We start from the raw sequence: 21,342 nt of genomic DNA, 5'->3' as shown, positions 1-21,342 counted from the left end.
TGCTCAGTTCTTAGATATAAGTGAGTGTTAAAGCCATTCTTCACCTAGCTTGTTGGGAAAAGTAAGATTCTTTTCAGTTGATAACTACTCTCCATACATATATATGGGGATGTACTGGAGCCAACTCTGCATTACTGTGAAAATTGCAGGAAATTCAAATTGGCACTAGGAAACTAATGGAGAAACCAGAGTAAAAGTTTCTCCTGCAAACCTTTCCATTTGTGCTAGAAGAACAAACGTCTCTCCACATGCTCAGTTCTGAGAGACAATGTGTGTGAAAGACGTACTTTAGCTGGTTTGTTCAGAACACAAGAATTCTTTTCAGTTGCAATCTATACTCCTTATATTTATATGGTGAAGTAATAACTCCAAATCATTTTAACACTGAAATATGCAGGAATATCTAAACGGCACTAGAAACAGACTGAGAAACCACAGTAAAAATTTCTCCTACAACCTGTTCCCTTTGTGCTAGAAGAACAAACTTCTCTCCACATGCTCATTTCTTAGAGATAAGTGTGTGTGAAAGCCGTACTTCATCTACATTGTTGGGAACACAAAGTTCCTTTTCAGTTGCAAACTAATCTCCATACATATATATGGGGAGGTTCTAGCTCTAACTCGATTTTGCAGTGATAGCTGCAGTAATTTCAAACCGGCAGTAGGAAACAGACTGAGAAACCAGAGTAAAAGTTTCCCCTGCAAACCGTTCCCATTGTGCTAGATGAATGAACGTCTCTCCACATGCTCAGTTCAGAGAGAAAAGTGTGTGTGAAAGCCTTCAACACATAATTTTTGGGAACTCAAATATTCTTTTAATTGCAAAATAGACTCAAAACATATATAAGGGTAGGTAATCATTCCAACTCAGTTTTACAGTGAAAACTGCAGGAACTTCAACGCGGCACCAGGAAACATAATGTGAAACCAGAGTAAAAGTTTCTCCAGTAACCCGTTCCCTTTGTGCTAGATGATCGAACGTATGTCCACATTCTTATTTCTGAGAGATATTGTGTGTTAATATAGTCCTTCACCTATTTTGATGGGAACACGAAGATTTTTTTCATTTGAATCCTTTACTCCACACACTTATATGGGAAGTAATAGCTCCAACTCGGTTTAACAATGAAAACTTCAGGAACTTTAAATTGGCACTAGGAAACAAACTGAGATTCCAGTGTGAGGAGCTTCTCCTGCAACCCGTTCCATTTGTTCTAGATGAACGAACGTTTCCACATGCTCAGTTCAGAGAGATAAGTGTGTTTGAAAGCCGTCCTTCAGCTAGCATAATGGGATATCATAGTTTCTTTTCAGCTGCAAAGTACACTGCATACATAAATATGGGGAGGTACAAGAACCAACTGGGTTTTACACTGAAAACTGCAGAAATATCAAACCTGAACTAGGAAGGAGACTGAGAATACAGAGTAAAACTATCTCTTGAAACCCGTTCCCTTTTTGCTTGATGAACGAACGTCTCTACTCATGCTCTGTTCTTGGAGACAAGTCTGTGTGATAAACGTCCTTCACCTTGGTTGTTTGGAACACAAAGTTTCTTTTCAGTTGCAAACTACACTCCATAGATATATATGGGGAGGTACTAGAACCAACTCGGTTTTACAGTGAAAAATGCAGGAACTTCAAACTGGCACCAGGAAACATAATGTGAAACCAGAGTAAACGTTTCTCCTGCAAACATTTCCATTTGTGCTAGAAGAACAAACGTTTCTCCACATGCTCTGTTTTAAGAGATAAGTGTGTGTGAAAGACGTACTTCACCTAGTTTGTTGAGAACACAAGGATTCTTTTCAGTTTCAAACGATACTCTGTATATTTATATGGTGAAGTACAAACTCCAACTCATTTTAACACTGAAAAATGCAGGAACATCTAACTGGCACTAGGAAACAGACTGAGATACCAGAGTAAACATTTCTCCTGCAACCCCTTCCCTTTGTGCTAGATGAACAAACTTCTCTCCTCATGTTCATTTCTTAGAGATATTTGTGAGTGAAAGCCGTCCTTCACCTAGCTTGTTGGGAACACAAAGTTTCTTTTCAGTTGCAAACTTCACTCCATACATATTTATGGGTACGTACCAGTTGATAATAAATTTTACACTGAAAATTGCCGGAACTTCAAACCACCACTCGGAAACAGAATGAGATACAAGAGTAAAACTTTCTCCTGCAAACCTTTCCCTTTGTGCTAGATGAATGAAAGTCTCTCCAAATGCTCAGTTCAGAGAGATAAGTGTGTTTGAAAGCCGTCCTTCAGCTAGCAAGTTGGGAACACATAGTTTCTATACAGCTACAATGTACACTGCATAAATATATAAGGGGAGGGACTATAACCAACTCGGTTTTACAATGAAAACTGCAGAAATCAAACCAGAACTAGGAAACAGACTAAGAATCCAGAGTAAAACATTCTCCTGCAATCCGTTCCCTTTGTGCTAGAAGAATGAAAGTCTATCCACATGCTCAGTTCAGAGAGATAAGTGTGTTTGTAAGCCGTCCTTCAGCTAGCTCGTTGGGAACACATAATTCCTTTTCAACTGCAAAGTACACTGCATACATATATATGGGGAGGTACTAGAACCAACTCGGTTTTACAGTGAATACTGCAGGAACTTCAATATGGCACTAGGAAACAGATAGTGAAACAAGCGTAAAAGTTTCTCCTGCAAAGAGTTCCCTATGTGCTAGATGAATGAAAGTTTCTCCACATGCTCAGTTCTGAGATTTAAGTGTGTGATAAAGCCTTTGTTCATCAATTTTATTGGGAACACAAAGATTCTTTACATTTGCAAACTACACTCCTTACATATATATGGGGAGGTACAAGCTCCCAATCAGTTTTACAGTGAAAACTGCAGGAATTTCAAAATGGTACTAGGAAACAGACAGTGAAACAAGAGTAAAACTTTCTCTTGCAACCCGTTCCTTTTGAGCTAAATGAACGAAAGTCCCTTCACATGCTCAATTCTGTGATATATTTGTGTTTGAAAGCCGTCCTTCACCTTGCTTGTTGGGAACACAAAGTTTCTTTGCATTTCAAAGTACACTGCATACATATATATGGGAGGTACCTGAAACAACTCGGTTTTACACTGAAAACTGCAGAAACTTCAAACCGGAACTAGGAAAGAGACTAAGAAACCAGAGTAAAATTTGGTCCCGCAACCCGTTCCCTTTGTGCTAGATGAACAAAAGTCTCTCCGCATGCTCTGTTCTGGGATATAAGTGTGTGTGAAAGCCGTCCTTCACCTAGCTTGTTGGGAACACAAAGATTCTTTCAGGTGCAAACTACACTCCATACATATATATGGGTAGGTACTAGACCCCATTCCGTTTTACACTGAAATGTGCAGGAACATCAAACCTGCACTAGGAAACAGATTGTGAAACAAGAGTAAATTTTCACTTGCAAAGCATTCACATTGTGCTAGATGAACGAACGTGTCTCCACATGCTCTGTTCTGAGAGATACAGTGTGTTTAAACCGCCCTTGACCTTATTTGTTGGGAACACGAAGTTTCTTTTCATTTGAAATCTATACTCCTTACACTTATATGGGGAAGTACTAGCTCCGAATCTGTTTAACAATGATAAGTGCGGGAACTTCAAACCAGCAATAGGAAACATACTGGAAAACCAGATAATAAGTTTCTCCTGCAACCCATTCCCTATGTGCTAGATGAATGAACGTCCCTCCACATACACTGTTCTGAAGGATAAGTGTGTGTGAAAGCCGTCCTTCACCTTGCTTGTTGGGAACACAAAGTTTCTTTGCAGTTCAATGTACACTGCATACATATATATGGGGAGGTACAAGAAACAACTCGGTTTTACACTGAAAACTGTAGAAATTTCAAACCGGCCATAGGAAACAGAAATAGAAACCAGTGTAAAAGTTTCTCCTGCAACCCTTTCCCTTTGTGCTAGGTGAACAAAAGTCTCTCCTCATGCTCTGTTCTGGGATAAAAGTGTGTGTGAAAGCCGTCCTTCACCTAGCTTGTTGGGAACACAATGATTCTTTCAGATGCAAACTACACTCCATACATATATATGGGTAGGTGCTAGTCCCCATTCGGTTTTACACTGAAATATGCAGGAACATCAAACCTGCACTAGGAAACAGATTGTGAAACAAGAGTAAAAGTTTCTCCTGCAAAGCATTCAATATGTGGTAGATGAACGAACGTGTCTCCACATGCTCAGTTCTGAGAGATAAGTGAATGTTAAATCCTTTCTTCACCTTCCTTGTTGGGAAAACAAAGATTCCTTTCAGTTGCAAACTATAATCCATACATATGTATGTGTATGTACTAGATCCAAATCGGTTTTACAGTGTAATCTGTAGTAATTTCAAACCGGCCATAGGAAATAGAAATAGAAACCAGAGTAAATGTTTCTCCTGCAACCCTTTCCCACTGTGCTAGATGAATGAACGTCTCTCCACATGCTGAGTTCTGAGTGATTATGTCTGTGAAAGCCGTCCTTCATATAGCTTGTAGAGAACACAAAATTTCTTTTCAGTTACAAACTACAATCCATACGTATATATTGGGAGGTACTGGCTCAAACACGGTTTAACACTGAAAACTGCAGGAAGTACAAACTGGCACTAGGAAACAAACAGAGAATCCAGAGTAAAGAGTTTCTCCTTCAACCCATTCCCTTTGTTCTAGATGTATGAAGGTCTTTCCACATGCTCAGTTCTGAGAGATATGTGTCTTTGGAAGCCGTCCTTCACCTAGCTTGTTGGGAACACAAAGATTCTATTCAGTTGCAAAGTACACAGCATACATATATATGGGTAGGTTATAGATCAATCTCAGTTTTACACTGAAAACTGCAGAAACTTCAAACCTGAACTAGGAAAGAGACTGTGAAACCAGAGGAAAAGTTTCACCTGCAACCCATTCCATTTTTGCTAGAAGAACGAAAGTCTCTCCACATGATAATTTCTGAGAGATAAGTGTGTGTGAAAGCCGTCCCTCACCTAGCTTGTTGGAAACACAAAGTTTCTTTCCAGCTGCAAACTGCACTCCATAAATTTATATGGTGACATACTTGCTCCAACTCGTTGTTACACTGAAAACTGCAGGAACTTCAAACTGGCACTAGGAAACAGACTGAGAAACCAGAGTAAAAGTTTCTCCTGCAACCAATTCCCTTTGTGCTAGATGAACGAACGTCTCTCCACATGCTCACTTCTGAGATTTAATGTGTGCTAAAACCGCCCTTGACCTTATTTGTTGGGAACACGAAGTTTCTTTTCATTTGAAATCTATACTCCTTACACTTATATGGGGAAGTACAAGCTCCAACTCTGTTTAAGAATGAAAAGTGCAGAAACTACAAACCAGCACTAGGAAACATACTGGGAACCAGATTATAAGTTTCTCCTGCAACCCATTCCCTTTGAGCTAGATGAATGAACGTCTCTCCACATACTCTGTTCTGAGAGATAAGTGTGCTTGAAAGCCGTCCTTCACTTTGCTTGTTGGGAACACAAAGTTTCTTTGCAGTTCAAAGTACACTGCATACATATATATGGGGAGGTACAAGAAACAACTCGGTTTTACACTGAAAACTGCAGAAACTTCAAACCGAAACTAGGAAAGCGAATGAGAAACAAAAGTAAAAGTTGGTCCTGCAACCAATTCCCTTTGTGCTAGATGAACAAAAGTCTCTCCTCATGCTCTGTTCTGGGATATAAGTGTGTGTGAAAGCCGTCCTTCACCTAGCTTGTTGGGAACACAAAGATTCTTTCAGGTGCAAACTACACTCCATACATATATATGGGAAGAACTAGCTCCAAATCGGTTTTACAGTGAAATCTGCAGGAACTTCACACCGGCATTATGAAACAGACTGAGAATCCAGAGTAATAGATTCTCCTGCAAACCGTTCCGTTTTTGCTAGATGAACGAACGTCTCTCCACGTGTTCAGTTAAGAGAGATAAGTGTGTGTTAAAGCCTTCCTTCACCTACCTTGTTGGGAACACAAGGATTCTTTTCATTTGCAAACTACAACCCATATATATGTTTGTATGTACTAGCTCGAAATTGTTTTTACCGTGAAAGCTGTAGGAACTTCAAAATGGCACTAGGAAATAGACAGAGAAACCATAGAAGAAGTTTCTCCTGCAAACCTTTCCCTTTGTGCTAGATGTACAAACGTCTCTCCACATGCTCAGTTCTGAGATATTATGTGTTTTAAAGCCGTCATTCACATAGCTTGTTGGGAACACAAAGTTTCTTGTCACTTGCAAAGTATACTGCATAAATATATATGGGAGGTACTAGAACAATCTCAGTTTTACACTGAAAAATGCAGATATTTCAAATTGCAACTAGAAAAGAGGCTGAGAAACCAGAGTAAATGTTACTCCTGCAACCCTTTCCCTTTGTGCTAGAAGAACGAAAGTCTCTCCACATGCTCAGTTCTAAGATATAAGTGTGTGTGGAAGTCGTACTTCACCTAGCTTGTAGGGATCACAAAGTATCTTTTCAGGTGCAAACTACACTACATACACTTATATGGGTAGGAACTAGCTCCCATTCGATTTTACACTGAAAACTGCAGGAACTTCATACCGGCAAAAGGAAATAGATTGTGAAACAAGAGTAAAAGTTCTACTTTCATACCGTTCATTTTGTGCTAGATGAACGAACGTTTCTCCACATGCACAGTTCTGAGAGATAAGTGTATATTAAAGCTATCCTTCACCTACCTTGTTGGGAACACAAAGATTCTTTTCAGTGCAAACTACAATCCATACATTTATATGTGTATGTACAAGCTCCAACTCGGTTTTACAGTGAAACTGCAGCAACTTCAAACCGGCACTAGGAAACAGACGGAGATCCCAGAGTAAATATTTCTCCTGCAACCCGTTTCCTTTTTGGTAGATGAATGAACGTATCTTCACATGCTCAGTTCTGAGAGATTATGTGTGTTAAATCCATACGTCACTTATCTTGTAGGGAACACAAAGTTTCTTTTAAGTTGCAAACTATATTCCGTACATTTATATGGGGAACTTAGCTCCTAATCGGATAAAAATTGAAAACTGGAGGAACTTACTACTGGCACTAGGAAACAGAATGAGAAACCAGAGTAAATGGTTCTCCTGCAAACTGTTCCCATTGTGTTGATGAATGAACGTCTCTCAACATGCTCAGTTCAGAGGGATAAGTGTATTTGAAAGCCCTGTTTAACCTAGCTTGTAGGGAACACAAAGTTTCTTTTCAGTTGCAATCTATACTCCATACATATATATGTGGAAGTACCAGCTCCAAATCGGCTTTATACTGAAAACTGCAGGAAATTCAAACTGGCACAAGAAAACAGACGGAGAAACCAGAGTAAAACTTTCTCCTGCAACCCGTTCCCTTTGTGCTACATGAATGAATGTCGATCCACATGCTCAGTTGTGAGAGATAATTGTGTGTGAAATCCGTCCTTCACCGATCTTGTTGGGAAGAAAAAGTTTCTTTTCAGTTGAAAATTACACTCCATACATATATATGGTGAGTACGAGCTTCAAATTGGTTTTAGATTGAAAACTGCAGGAACTTCAAACCAGCAATTTGAAACAGACTGAGAAACTAGAGTAAAAGTTTTTCCTGCAAACCGCTCCCTTTTTGCTAGATGAACGAACGTCTCTCCACGTATTCAGTTCAGAGAGATAAGTGTGTGTGAAAGCCTTCCTTCACATAGCTTGTTGGGAATACATAGTTTCTTTTAAATTGCTAACTAAACTCCATAAATATATATCTGGTGGTACTAGCTCCAACTCGGTTTTACACTGAAAATTGCATGACCTTCAAACAGTCACTAGGAAAAATACGGAGAAACCAGAGTAAAAGTTTTTCCTGCAACCAGTTCCACTTGTGCTAGATGAACGAACATCTCTCCACATGCTCAGTTCTGAGAGATAAGTGTGTGTGAGTGCCGTCCTACAACTAGCTTTTTGGGAACACAAAGTTTCTTTTCAGTTGCAAACTACATTCCATACATATATATTGGTAGTTAATAGCTCCAACTCTTATTTACACTGAAAAATGCAGGAACTTTAACCCGGCAGTAGGAAACATGCTGAGATACCAGAGTAAAATTATTTCCTGCAACCAGTTCACTTTGTGCTATATGAAAGAAAGTCTCTCCACATGCTCAGTTTTCAGATATATTTCTGTGTGAAAGCCGTCCTTCAACTAGCTTGTTAGGAACACCAAGTTCCTTTCATTTGCAAACTACAATCCATACATCTATATTTGTACTGTCTAGCTCCAAATTAGTTTAACAGTGAATACTCCAGGAACTTCAAACCAACACTTAGAAACAGGCTGAGAAACGACTAAAAATTTCTCCTACAACTCATTCCCTTTGTGCTAGTTGAACGAACGTCACTCCACAAGTTCCGTTCTGAGAGATAATTGTGTGTGAAAGCCTTCCTTCACCTCTCTTTTTGGGAACACATGTTTCCTTTTCAGTTGCAATCTACACCCCATATATTTATGGGTAGGAAATAGCTCCAGCATATTTTTCCAGTGTAAACTGAAGGAAATTCAAACCGGCACTAGGAAGCAGGCTGGGAAAACAGAGAAAAAGTTTCTCCTGCAAACCATTCAATTTGTGCTAGATGAACGAACGTCTCTCCCCTTGTTCAGTTATGAGATATACGTGTGTGTGAAAGCCGTCCTTCACATAGCTTGTTGGGAACACAAAGTTTCTTTTCAGTTGCAATCCTCACTCCATATATATATGGGGAGGAACTAGCTCCAACTCCATTTTCATGTGAAAACTGCAGGAAATTCAAACAGAATCTACGAAACAGACTGAGAATCCAGAAAAAAGTTTCTCCTTCAGCCCGTTCCCTTTGTGCTATATGAACAAATGTATCTCCACATGCTAAATTCTGAGAGATAATTGTGTGTGAAAGCTGTTCTGCACCTTTGTAATTTGGAACACAAAGTTACTTTTCAGTTGCCAACTACAATGCATGCATTCATATTTGGATGAAGTAGTTCCAAATCTGTTTAACAGTGAAAACTGCAGGAACTTCAAACCGGCACTTAGAAACTGGCTGAGAACTGACTGTAAAATTTTCACCTGCAACTCTTTCCCTTTGTGCTAGTTGAACGAATGTCACTACACATGCTCCGTTCTGAGAGATAACTGTGTGTGAAAGCCGTCCTTCACCTAGCTTGTTGGGAACACAAATATTCTTTCCAGTTTCAATCTACACTCCATATATATATTGGGAGGTAATAGCTCCAACTGCGTTTTCCAGTGAAAACTGCAGGAACTTCAAACCGGCACTAGGAAACAGACTGAGAAATGTGAGTAAAAGCTTCTCCTGCAGCCCTTTCCCATTGTGCTAGATGAATAAACGTCTCTCCACATGCTCATTTTTGACAGATATTTGTGTGTGAAATCCGTCTTACACCTAGCTTGTTTGGAAAACAAAGTTTCTTCTCAGTTGCAATCTACACTCCATAAATATATTGAGAGGTACTAGCTCCAAATCGGTTTTCCACTGAAAACTGCAGGAATGTCAAACCGGATCTAGGAAACAGGCTGAGATACCAGTGTAAAATTTTTTTCTGCAACCCATTCCATTGGTGCTAGATGATCGAAAATCTCTCCACATGCTAATTTCCGAGATATACTTGTGTGTGAAAGCCGTCCTTCAACTAGCTTGTTAGGAACACCAAGTTCCTTTCATTTGCAAACTACAATCCGTACATCTATATTTGGATGTATTAGCTCCAAATCAGTTTAAAAGTGAAAACTGCAGGCACTTCAAATCAGCACTTAGAAACAAATAAAAAGTTTCTCCTGCAACTCATTCCCTTTTTGCTAGTTGAACGAACGTCATTCCACATGTTCCGTTCTGAGAGATAATTGTGTGTGAAAGCCTTCCTTCACCTCTCTTTTTGGGAACACATGTTTCCTTTTCAGTTGCAATCTACATTCCATATATTTGTTGGTAGGAAATAGCTCCAACACAGTTTTCCAGTGAAAACTGAAGGAATTTCAAACCGGAACTAGGAAGCAGGCTGAGAAATCAGAGAAATAGTTTCTTCTGCAACTCGTTCAATTTGTGCTAGATGAACAAACATCTCTCCACATGCTCAGTTCTGGGAAATAATTGTGGATGAAAGCCGTCCTTCACCTAGCTTCTTGGGAACACAAAGTTCTTTTCAGTTCCAAACTACACTCCATAAATATATATGCGGAGTTACTAGCTCCAACCCAGTTTTACAGATAAAACTGCAGGAATTTCAAACCCGAACAAGGAAACAGGCTGAGAAACCAGAATAAAAGTTTCCCATGCAATCCAACCCTTTTATGCTAGATGAACGAACGTCTCTCCACTTGTTCAGTTCTGAGATATACGTGTGTGGGAAAGCCATCTTTCAACAAGCTTGTTGGGAACACAAAGTTTCTTTTCACTTGCAATCTACACTCCATACATATATTGGGAGGTACTAGCTACAAATCCGTTTTCCTGTGTAAACTGCAGGAACTTCAAACCGGCAATGTGAAACAGGCTGAGAAACCAGTGTAATATTTTCTCCTGCAACCCGATCATTTCGTGCTAGATGAAAGAACGTCTCTCCACTTGCTCAGTTCTGAGAGATATGTGTGTGTGAAAGCCATCCTTCACCTTGCTTCTTGGGAACAGAAAGTTTCTTTTCAGTTGCAAACTACACTCCATACATATATATGGGGTGGTACTTGCTCCAAGTCGGTTTTACAGTGAAAACTGCAGGAACTTCAAACCCGAACACGGAAACAGGATGAGAAAGCAGAATAAAAGCTTCCCATGAAACACGTTCCTTTTGTTCTAGATGAACGAATGTGTCTCCATATGCTCATTTCAAAGAAATAATTGTGTGTGAAAGCCGTCTTACACCTAGCTTGTTTGGAAAACAAAGTTTCTTTTCAGTTGCAATCTACACTCCATACACATATGGGGAGGTATTAGCTCCAACTCTGTTTTCCAGGGAAAATTGCAGGAACGTCAAACCGGATCTAGGAAACAGGCTGAGATACCAGTGTAAAATTTTTTCTGCAACCCGCTCCATTTGTTCTAGATCAACGATCGTCTCTCCATGTGCTCAGTTCTGAAAGATAATTGTGTGCGAAAGCTGTCCTTCACCTAGTTTTTCAGAACACAAAGTTTCTTTTCAGTTGCAAACTACAGTCCTTACATATATATTGGGAGGTACTAGTTCCAACTTGGTTTTACAGTGAAAATTTCAGGAACTCCCATCAGGAACTATTAAACAGGCTGAGAAAGCAGAGTAAAAGTTTCTCCTGCAACCCGTTCAATTTGTGCTAAATGAACTAACGTCTCTCCACATGCTCAGTTCTGAGAGATAAGTGTGTGTGAAAGCCGTACTTCACCTAGCTTGTTGGGAACACCAAGTTACTTTTCAGTTGCACACTACAGTCCATACATTTATATTTGTATGTACTAGCTCCAACTCTGTTTAACAGTGAAATCTGCAGGAAATTGAAACAGGCACTTAGAAACAGGCTGAGAAACGAATGTAAAAGTTTCTCCTGCAAATCATTCACTTTGTGCTAGTTGAATGAACGTCAATCCACATGCTCCTTTCTGAGATATAAGTGTGATTGAACACCGTCCTTCACCTAGCTTGTTGAGAACACAAAGATTCTTTTCAGATGCAATCTACACTCCATAAATATATGGATAGGTACTAGCTCCAACTCGGTTTTCCAGTGAAAACTGCAGGAACTTCAAACCGGCACTAGGAAACAGGCTGAGAAAACAGAGTAAAATTTTCTCCTCAAATCTTTCCCTTTTTTCTAGATGAACGAATGTCTCTCCACATGCTCATTTCTGAGAGATAATTGTGTGTGAAAGCCGTCCTTCACCTATCTTGTTCAGAACACAAATTTTCTTTTCAGTTGCAAACTACACTCCATACATATATATAGGGTGGTGCTAGCTCCAACACTGTTTTACAGTGAAAATTGCAGGAACTTCCATCTGGCACAAGGAAACATGCTGAGAAAGCAGATTAAAAGTTTTTCCTGCAATCCGTTCACTTTGTGCTAGATGAACGATAGTCTCTCCAAATGCTGAGTTCTGAGATATATTTGTGTGTGAAAGCCGTCCTTCTCCTATCGTGTTAGGAACACCAAGTTCCTTTTCATTTGCAAACTACAGTCCATACATGTATATTTGTATGTACTAGCTCCAAACTGTTTAACAGTGAAAACTGCAGAACTTCAAATAAGCACTTAGAAACAGGCTGAGAAACAGCTGAAAAGTTTCTCCTGCAACTCGTTCCCATTGTGAAAGTTGAACGAATGTCTCTCCTCATTCTCAGTTCTGAATCTCCCAGTTGTTATTATTGTCAGCCATTTCCTTACCTGTGGTTTACGATGCATTTGCTCCAGGGAAGTTCCCGAGATAAAGCAGGAGCAGATGACTGAGGCAGTTGTTGACGTCCACTTGTGTCAAGCCTGTTAAGAATGATATTTGGGGGATTTGTTGAATGTGCCAGTCTTTCCAGTGAGTGATGATGATCCCCTGCATCTGCTTTGGAGTCAGCCTCATCCCCTCCTTTGCTCCGTTCTCATTTATCTCTCTTCAGCAGGTGAACCAGTGATCAGTACTTCGATGATACATAAAATACTTCTTATTTCATGGTAGAATTTGGGGTCTGCTATGAAAACGCATATGTTTTTAGTGTGAATTGAGTCAGAGGTTTAAACTTAAAGCCCCCTTGATTAAGAATCAGAAATTAATATGTTGGAGGGAGGGTATAGCCCAGTGGTAGAGTGCATGCCTAGCATGCATGAGGTCCTGGGTTCAATCCCCAATGCCTCCATTTAAAAAACAAATATATAAACCTAATTATGCCCCCCAAAAAAACAAAGAAAAAAGAAATTAATATGAGGATGAAGCTACAGAGTAACTATGTGTCTTCTGAAACTACATTCTGTCTCTCTGCAAGAAATTCTACAGAGAGAAGTTCAGAATCTACTTTGCTTGGCTGGGCTATTACACTCAGATGCTCCTCCTGGCAGCAGTCGTGGGGGTGACTTGCTTTCTGTATGGATATGTTAATCAAAATAACTGTACCTGGAGGTACCTTCTCTTTATTTCTTGTTACAGTGCTTAATTTACTTAGAATGACATTCTCCAGGAGCATCCTTGTTGCTGTAAGTGGCTTTATGTTGTCAGCTTTTATGGCCGAGTAGTACTCCATTGTATAAATATACCACCTCTTCTTTATCCAGTCATCTGTTGATGGACATTTAGGTTGTCTCCATGTCTTGGCTATTGTAAATAGTTTTCTATGAACATTGGGGTGCAGGTGTCATCCTGAAGTAGGGTTCCTTCAGGATATATGCCCAGGAGAGGGATTCCTGGGTCATACAGCAAGTCTATTCCTAGTCTTTTGAGGAATCTCCATACTGTTTTCCACAGTAGCTTCACAAACTGCATTCCCACCAGCAGTGTAGGAGGTTCCCCTTTCTCCACAGCCTCTCCAGCACTTGTCACTTGTGGATGTTTGAATAATGGCTATTCTGACTGGTGTGGGGTGATACTTGATTGTAGTTTTGATTTGAATTTCTCTGATAATTAGTGATTTTGAGCATTTTTTCATGTGCCTTTTGATCATTTCTATGTCTTCCTTGGAGAATTGCTTGTTTAGGTCTTCTGCCCATTTTTGGATTGAGTTATTTGGTTGTTTCTTATTAAGTCATATGAGCTGCTTATATATTCTGGAGATCAAGCCTTTGTCAGTTTCATTTGCAAAGATTTTCTCCCATTCCGTGGGTTGTCTTTTTGTTTTACTTATGTTTCCTTTGCTGTGCAGAAGCTAGTAAGTTTCATTAGGTCCCATTTGTTTATTCTTGCTTTTATTTCTATTGCTTTGGTAGACTGCCTAGGGGAACATTTTTTAGATGTTTGTCAGATTTTTTGCCTGTATTTTCTTCTACAAGGTTTATTGTATCTTGTCTTATGTTTATCTTGCTGAAGAGACTGTCTTTATTCCATTGTATATTCTTGCCTCCTTTGTTGACCAAAAGCTTGTGGGTTCATTTCTGGGCTCTCTATTCTGTTCCATTGCTCTATATGTCTGTTTTGGTACCAATATCTTGCTGTCTTCATGACTGTAGCTCTATAGTATTGTCTGAAGTCTGGGAGAGTTATTCCTCCAGCCTCTTTCTTTTTCTTCAGTAATGACCTGGAAATTCTGTGTCTTTGATGGTTCCATATAAATTTTATTGTGATTTGTTCTAGTTCTATGAAATATGTCCTGGGTAATTTGATAGGGATTTCATTAAATCTGTATATTGCCTTGGGCAGTGTGACCATTTTAACAATATTGATTCTTCCAATCCAAGAGCATGGGATACCTTTCCATTTTTTTAAGTCTTCTTTAATTTCCTTTACCAATGGCTTATAGTTTTCTGTGTATAATTTTCTCACCTTCTTGGTTAGATTTATTCCTAGGTATTTTATTACTTTGGGTGTTATTTTAAAGGGGATTGTTTCTTTACTTCCTTTTTCTGTTGATTCATCATTAGTGCAAAAAAATGTAACTGATTTTTGAACATTATCTTGTAACCTGGTACCTTGCTAAAGTCTTCGATCAGCTCTAGTAGTTTTTGTGTGGACCTTTTAGAGTTTTCTATATATACTATCATGTCATCGGCATATAGTGACACTTTTACCTCTTCTTTTCCAATTTAGATCCCTTTTACTTCTCTAACTTGCCTGATTGCTGTGACCAGACTTCCAAGACTATGTTGAATAGGAGTGGTGATAGTGGGCATCCTTGTCCTGTCTCAGATTTTAGTGGGAATCTTTTGAGTTTTTCACCATTGAGTGCTATGCTGGCTGTAGGTTTATCATATATAGCTTTTATGATGTTGAGATATGTTCCCTCAATACCCACTTTGGTGAGAGTTTTTATCATAAATGGATGGTGAATTTTATGAAAAGGTTTTCTGCATCTATTGAGATGATCATGTGGTTTTTGTCCTTTATCTTGTTGATGTGATGTATTACATTGATTTATTTGCATACGTTGAATCATCCTTGTGTCCCTGAGATGAACCCCATTTGAGCATGATGTATAATTTTTTTATCTGCTGTTGGATTCTATTTGCTAGTATTTTGGTAAGGACTTTTTGCATCTGTGTTCATCACTGATATTGGTCTGTAATTCTCTTTTATGGTGGTGTCTTTGCCTGGTTTTGGTATCAGGGTGATGGTAGATTCGTACAACGAGTTTGGGAATATTCCCTCTTTTCAGTCTTCTGGAAGAATTTGAGAAGGACTGGTATGAGTTCTTCTTTGTATGTGTGGTAGAATTCCCCAGTGAAGCTGTCCAGTCCTGGACTTTAATCTGTAGGGAGGTTTTTTATTATTAATTCAATTTCATTTCTAGTGATTGGTTTGTTCAACTGGTCAGTTTCTTCTTGATTCAGTCTTGGTGTACTGTATGTTTCCAGAAACTTGTTCATCTCCTCTAGGTTATCCATTTTTGTTCCATATAGTTTTTCATGATATTCTCATATGATATTCTGTATTTCTATGTTATTTGTTGTAATTTCACCATTTTCCTTTCTTATTTTCACAATTGTGCTCTCTCTTTCTTCTTTTTGTGAGTGTGGCCAGAGGTTTGTCGATTTTATTTACTCTTTCAAAAAACCAGCTTTTGGTTTGATTGATTTTTTTCTTTTGTTTTTTTGAATCTCTATTTTATTCATTTCCTCCCTAATCTTTATTATTTCCTTCCTTCTGCTGACTTTTGGGTGTTTTTGCTCTTCTTTTTCTAGTTCTTTTAGCTGGTGGGTTAGATTGTTTATTTGAGATTGTTCTTCTTTTTTGAGGATGTCCTGTATTGCCCTAAACTTCCCTCTTAGCACTGCTTTTGCTGAATCCCATAAGTTTTGTGTGGTTGTGTTTTCATTTTCATTTGTCTCAAGGTATTCTTTAATTTCAACTTTGATTTCATCATTGACCCATTGGTTTTTTAATAGCATGTTGTTTAATCTCTATGCTTTCCTTTTTTTCTCCTTTGTTTCTCTGTAGTTGATTTCTAGTTTCAATGCATTGTGGTCAGTAAAGATGCTTGAGATAATTTCTATCTTCTTAAAATTGTTGAGGTTTCCTTTGTGACCAAGTACATGATCAGTCCTAGGAAATGTTCCATATGCACTTGGATAGAATGCATATCCTATTTTTGGGAGTTGTAATGCTGTGAAAATATCCACTAAATCTAATTTTTCTATTGTATCATTTAATTTCTCTCTTGCCTTATTTATTTTCTGTCTGGAAGATCTGTCTAGTGATATTAATGTGGTGTTAAAATTTCCGACAATGATTGTATTCCCATCAATTTCCCCCTTTATCTGTTAGTAGTCATTTTATGTACTTAGGTGCTCCTATGTTGGGTGCATATATATTAATGATTGTAATATTCTCATCTTGTATTACTCCTTTAATCATTATAAAATGACCTTCTTTTTCTGTCTTTATGGCCCTTGTTTTAAAGTCTATTTTGTCTGAAATTAGTACTGCTACACCTGCTTTTTCAGTGTTTCCATTTGCATGGAATATCCTTTTCCATCCATTCACTCTCTATATGTGTCCTTCTCCCTAAAGGGGGTCTCTTGTATGCAGCATATTGAAGGTTCTTGCTTTATTATCTAGTCTGCCACTCTGTCTTTTGACTGGAGCATTTAGTCCATTAACATTTACAGTAATTAATGATAGATGAGTGTTTATTGCTATTTTGAACTTATTTTTGCAGTTGATTTGGTATTTCCTCTTTGTTCCTTTATTCTTCCTTTTGTGGTATGGTAATTTTCCTTTCTATTATCTTGGATTGTGTTTAGTTTTTGTGACTCACTTGTAAGTTTTTGACTTGTGGTTACACTTTTTTGTCAGTCTCTTAACCAATTACTGTAACTGTGTGTAGTAAACAGATAGTAATGTAATCTCAAACCCATCCTACCGAGAACAAAAATTTAAAAAAAAAAAAAGAAGAAGAAAGAAAATAATACTCTATATTTTCTTGCTTCCCTCTCCCACTCAATGATTTAGATGTCATCTTTTACAATTTCATGTTTATTCTATTTGTAATTCATGGTAGTTATCACCTTTCCAGTTATGAGTTCTCATTTCTGTAGCATCCTGCTTCCTTTCTATTTACAGTAGACCTTTCAATATTTCTTTTAGCATGGGTTTAGTGTTGCTAAACTCTTTCAGTTTTTGCTTGCCTGTGAAATTCTTTATCTCTCCTTCTATTCTAAAGGATAGCCTTGTGGGAGAAACTATCCTAGGCTGTATCTTTTTTTCATTCAGGACTTTGAATATATCTTGCCACTGCCTTCAGGCCTGTAGTGTTTGTGTAAAGAAATCAGCTGAGAGCCTTATGGGGATTCCCTTGTAACTCACTCTTTGTTTTTCTCTTGCTGCCTTTAGGATCATTTCTTTATGCTTGACTCTGGCCATCTTGATCATGGTATATCTTGATGTGGGTCTGTTTGGTCTCTTCCTGTTTGGGAACCTCTGAGCCTTCTGTACTTGGGTGTCTGAATCCTTCTTTAGGTTTAGGAAGTTTTCAGTCATGATTTCTTTAAATACCTTTTCCATTCCCTTTATTCTTTCTTCCCCTTCTGGAACCCCTATTATTCATAGATTGGCATGCTTTATATTATCCCATGTGTTCTTTATATTGTTTTCATTGTTTTTTACTTGTTTTTCTCTCAGCTGTTCTGATTGGGTGCTTTCTGTTGTCCTGTCTTCTAGGTCACTTATTCATTCCTCTGCATTATCTAGTCTGCTTTGTACAGCCTTTAGGTCAGATCTCATTTCAGCCAATGAATTTACCAATTCTACTTGGTTCTTCTTTATAGCTTCAATTTTGTTTTTGACATATTTTATATCTCTAAACACTATCTCTTTTAGTTCCTTCAGTAATTTGATCACTCCTTTTTTGAAATCTTGATTTAGTAGGCCATCAATGTCTATTCCATTGATCAATTTTTCAGGGGATTTCTCTTGCTTTTTAATTGGGAGTAGTTCCTCTGCTTCTTCATATTGCTCATATCTCTCTGGCACTGTGGCTTAAGGAGTATCAGTTATCTATTGTGGTCCTTAAGGAATTTATTTATTTATCTATCTAAAGCCTATGTGGGAATAAAACTTAAAAAAAAATAGAGAGAGATTTTAAAAGAATGGAGGAAAAGAAGGTTTGAAAACAGTGTATAATCAATAATAGAAGAGCAAGTTGAAGCAGAAATAGCAATTGAGTTGAGACGTCTTTTAAAAACGTTAAAAAAAGGAGAAAAGATATGAAAACAATATTTGAGACCTGTGTATACTCAATAACATGACATCAAAACCAAGAGAAATAAAAATGAAATGTGTATTTTTTAAAGTAATAAAAATAAAAATAAAAATATTTTTTAAAAAATTAAGGGATTAAAACTGGAGACATATACAATTGTTTGAAAAGTAAATTTTTAAAAGGTAATAGAAAATAGAATTGATTTTAATAAAAAGTGAATTTTAAAATAAGGGAAAAAAACTGAAAACATTGTGTAATCAATAATAGAAGAGCAACTTGAAGCAGAATAGAAATCGAGTTGAGATGTCTTTTTAAAACCTTAATAAAAAGAAGAAAAAAATCAAAACACAATATTTGAAATCTGTGAATAATCAATAACAGATCAAAACCAAGAGAATTAAAAATGAAATGAGAACTGTAAACATATACAACTGTTTACAAATTAAAAAATAAAAAGGTAATAGAAAATAAAACAGATATAAAAAATATTTAAGAAACAAAGATGTGTTCTCCTAGAGATTGTGTGCTCTTAATGGTTTTACTGAGAGGTCTTTGTGTCTTCACCCTGTTTCACGATCTCAGCTTGCTGTTTCCAGAGGCCCTCTGTTGGCCCCCTTTTCTGTGCTGCTTACAGTGCCTGTTGACAAGAAGATCACTCCCCTCCAACACTGGGTAAGGTGCTGCTCTCCTTTGCAGTGGGGGGCACATCACTCCCCCTCCAGATGCCACAGTCAGTGCTGTGCCAGGTGCTCCTTAGGTGGGCTCAGCTTCAAGAATAACAGCTTTATGGAGATGTAATTCACATACCATAAAATGCAGTGTACATTAGGGTTTTAAGTACATTTCAGGGTTGTGCAGCCATCACCCCCAAAAGGAACCAGTACCCTTTAGCAAGTCACTCCCTAACCTTCCTTTCTCTTAGCCCCCGGCAGCCACCACTCTACTTTCTGCCTCTATGGATTTGCCTGTACTGCACATTTCATATGAGTAGAGCCGTACAGTATACTGCCTTTTGTGATTGTTGTCTTCCATTTAGTATGACGTTGTCAAGGATCATCCATGGTGTAGCATATATCAGTACCCCATTCCTTTTTGTGTTCAAATAATATGCCATTTTTGTAAATACACCACATTGCTTATCCATCCATCAGTTGATGATGAATAATTCTGCTGTAAATGTTCATGGACAAGTTTTTGTGCAAACACATATTTTCCATTCTCTTTAGAATGTATCAAATAATGGAATTGCTGGGATGTATTCTACTTTTAACATTTTGAGGAATTGCTAAAGTATTTTTTAAAGTGACCACACCATTTTATATTTCCAGTAGTAATGTATGAGGAGTCCAGTTTCTCCACATCCTCATCAACACTTTTTATTACCGGGTTTATAGATACATGTTTATATATCATATATCATATATATTTGTCATTCTAGTTGGTATGAAGTGACATGACATTGTGCTTTTGATTTCTGTTTCCCTAATGCCTAGTGATATTGAACATCTTTTTATGTGCTTATTTACCATTTGTATGTCTTCTTTGGAGAAACATCTATTCAAATTCTTTGCCCATTTTAATTGTATTTGTTTTTGTATTGTCACGTTTTAAGTGTTCTTTGTCTGTTCTGGATAAAAGTCCCTTATCAGGGAAAATATTGGAAATATTTTCACCCATTCTGTGGATTGCCTTCTTACTTTCTTGATGATGTCCTTTGAATCACAGAAGCTTTTAATTTTACTGAAGTCCAGTTAGCCTGATTTTTTTTTCTTCTGTTGTTTGTGCTTTTGGTGTCATATCTTAGAAGAATTTGTAATCCAAAGTCCTGAAGATATTCTCAGTGTTCATTTTCTAAAAGTTTTATAGTTTCAGGTCTGTGATTTATTTTGAGTTAATTTTTGTAAATGGTGTAAGATAAAATTTCAGTTTTCTTTCTTTACAGGTACCTGTTCAGGTGTCCCAGCATCATTTCTGTAAATATTATTTTTTCCCCATTGGATTGTCTTGGCACATTTGTCAAAAATTAACTGGATGCATGTAAGAGTAGTTTTATGGGCTCTCAGTTCTTTTTTATCAATCTATTGTCTGTCCTTTATGCAAGTACCACACTGTATGGATTGCAGTTTTGTTTGTGACTTTTGAATTTGGAAACTTCAAAACTTTGTTCTTTTTCAAGATTGTTTTGACTATTCTGGGTATCTTACATTTCCATATTAAATTTAGGATCAGCTTGTTCATTTCTGCAAAAAAGCCAGAGTTGCATTGAATCTATAGGTCATTTTGAGGATGATTGCCATCCTAACAGTAATAAGGCTTCTGATCCATGAACACAGAAGAGCTTTCCATTTATTTAAGTCATCTTTAACTTCTATCAGTAGTATTTTACAGTTTTCAATATAGAAGTTTTGCACATTTTTCTCCATATTCCACACATTTTTCTTAATATTCCTAAGTATTTTATTCTTTTTGATGATATTATAAATTAAAGTGTTTCCTTCACTTTATTTTTAGATTATTCACTGCTGTTGTATAGAAATATAATTACATTTTTATATATTGATTTGTGTCTTACAACTTTGGTTGGACTGGCTTATTTTAATAGTTTTTTTGGTGAATTCCTTATAATTTTCATACATAAAATCATGTCATCTGGAATAGAAATAGTTTTATTTCTTTATTTCTAATCTAGAGGCTTTATTTTCTGTGTCTGGTTGCTTTAACTAGAACCTCTAGTACAATGTTGATCTTGGGAGGAAAGAATTCAGTTTTTTGCCATTAAGTATATTTGCTCTAGGCTTTTCTTTGTCAAGTTGAGGAAATTCTCTTCTATTCCTAGTTTTTATTCATTATTCTATTAATATGGCACATTACATGAATTGATTTTTATATGTTGAACTGCCTTTTCATACCTGGATACATCCCATTTGATTGTGGTCTGTTTTATATGTTACTGGATTGGATTTGCTTG

The sequence above is a fragment of the Camelus dromedarius genome, unplaced genomic scaffold, assembly GCF_036321535.1.
Source record: "Camelus dromedarius isolate mCamDro1 unplaced genomic scaffold, mCamDro1.pat HAP1_SCAFFOLD_121, whole genome shotgun sequence".
Lineage (NCBI taxonomy): Eukaryota > Metazoa > Chordata > Mammalia > Artiodactyla > Camelidae > Camelus > Camelus dromedarius.
Note: the sequence above shows the minus strand (reverse complement) of the source record.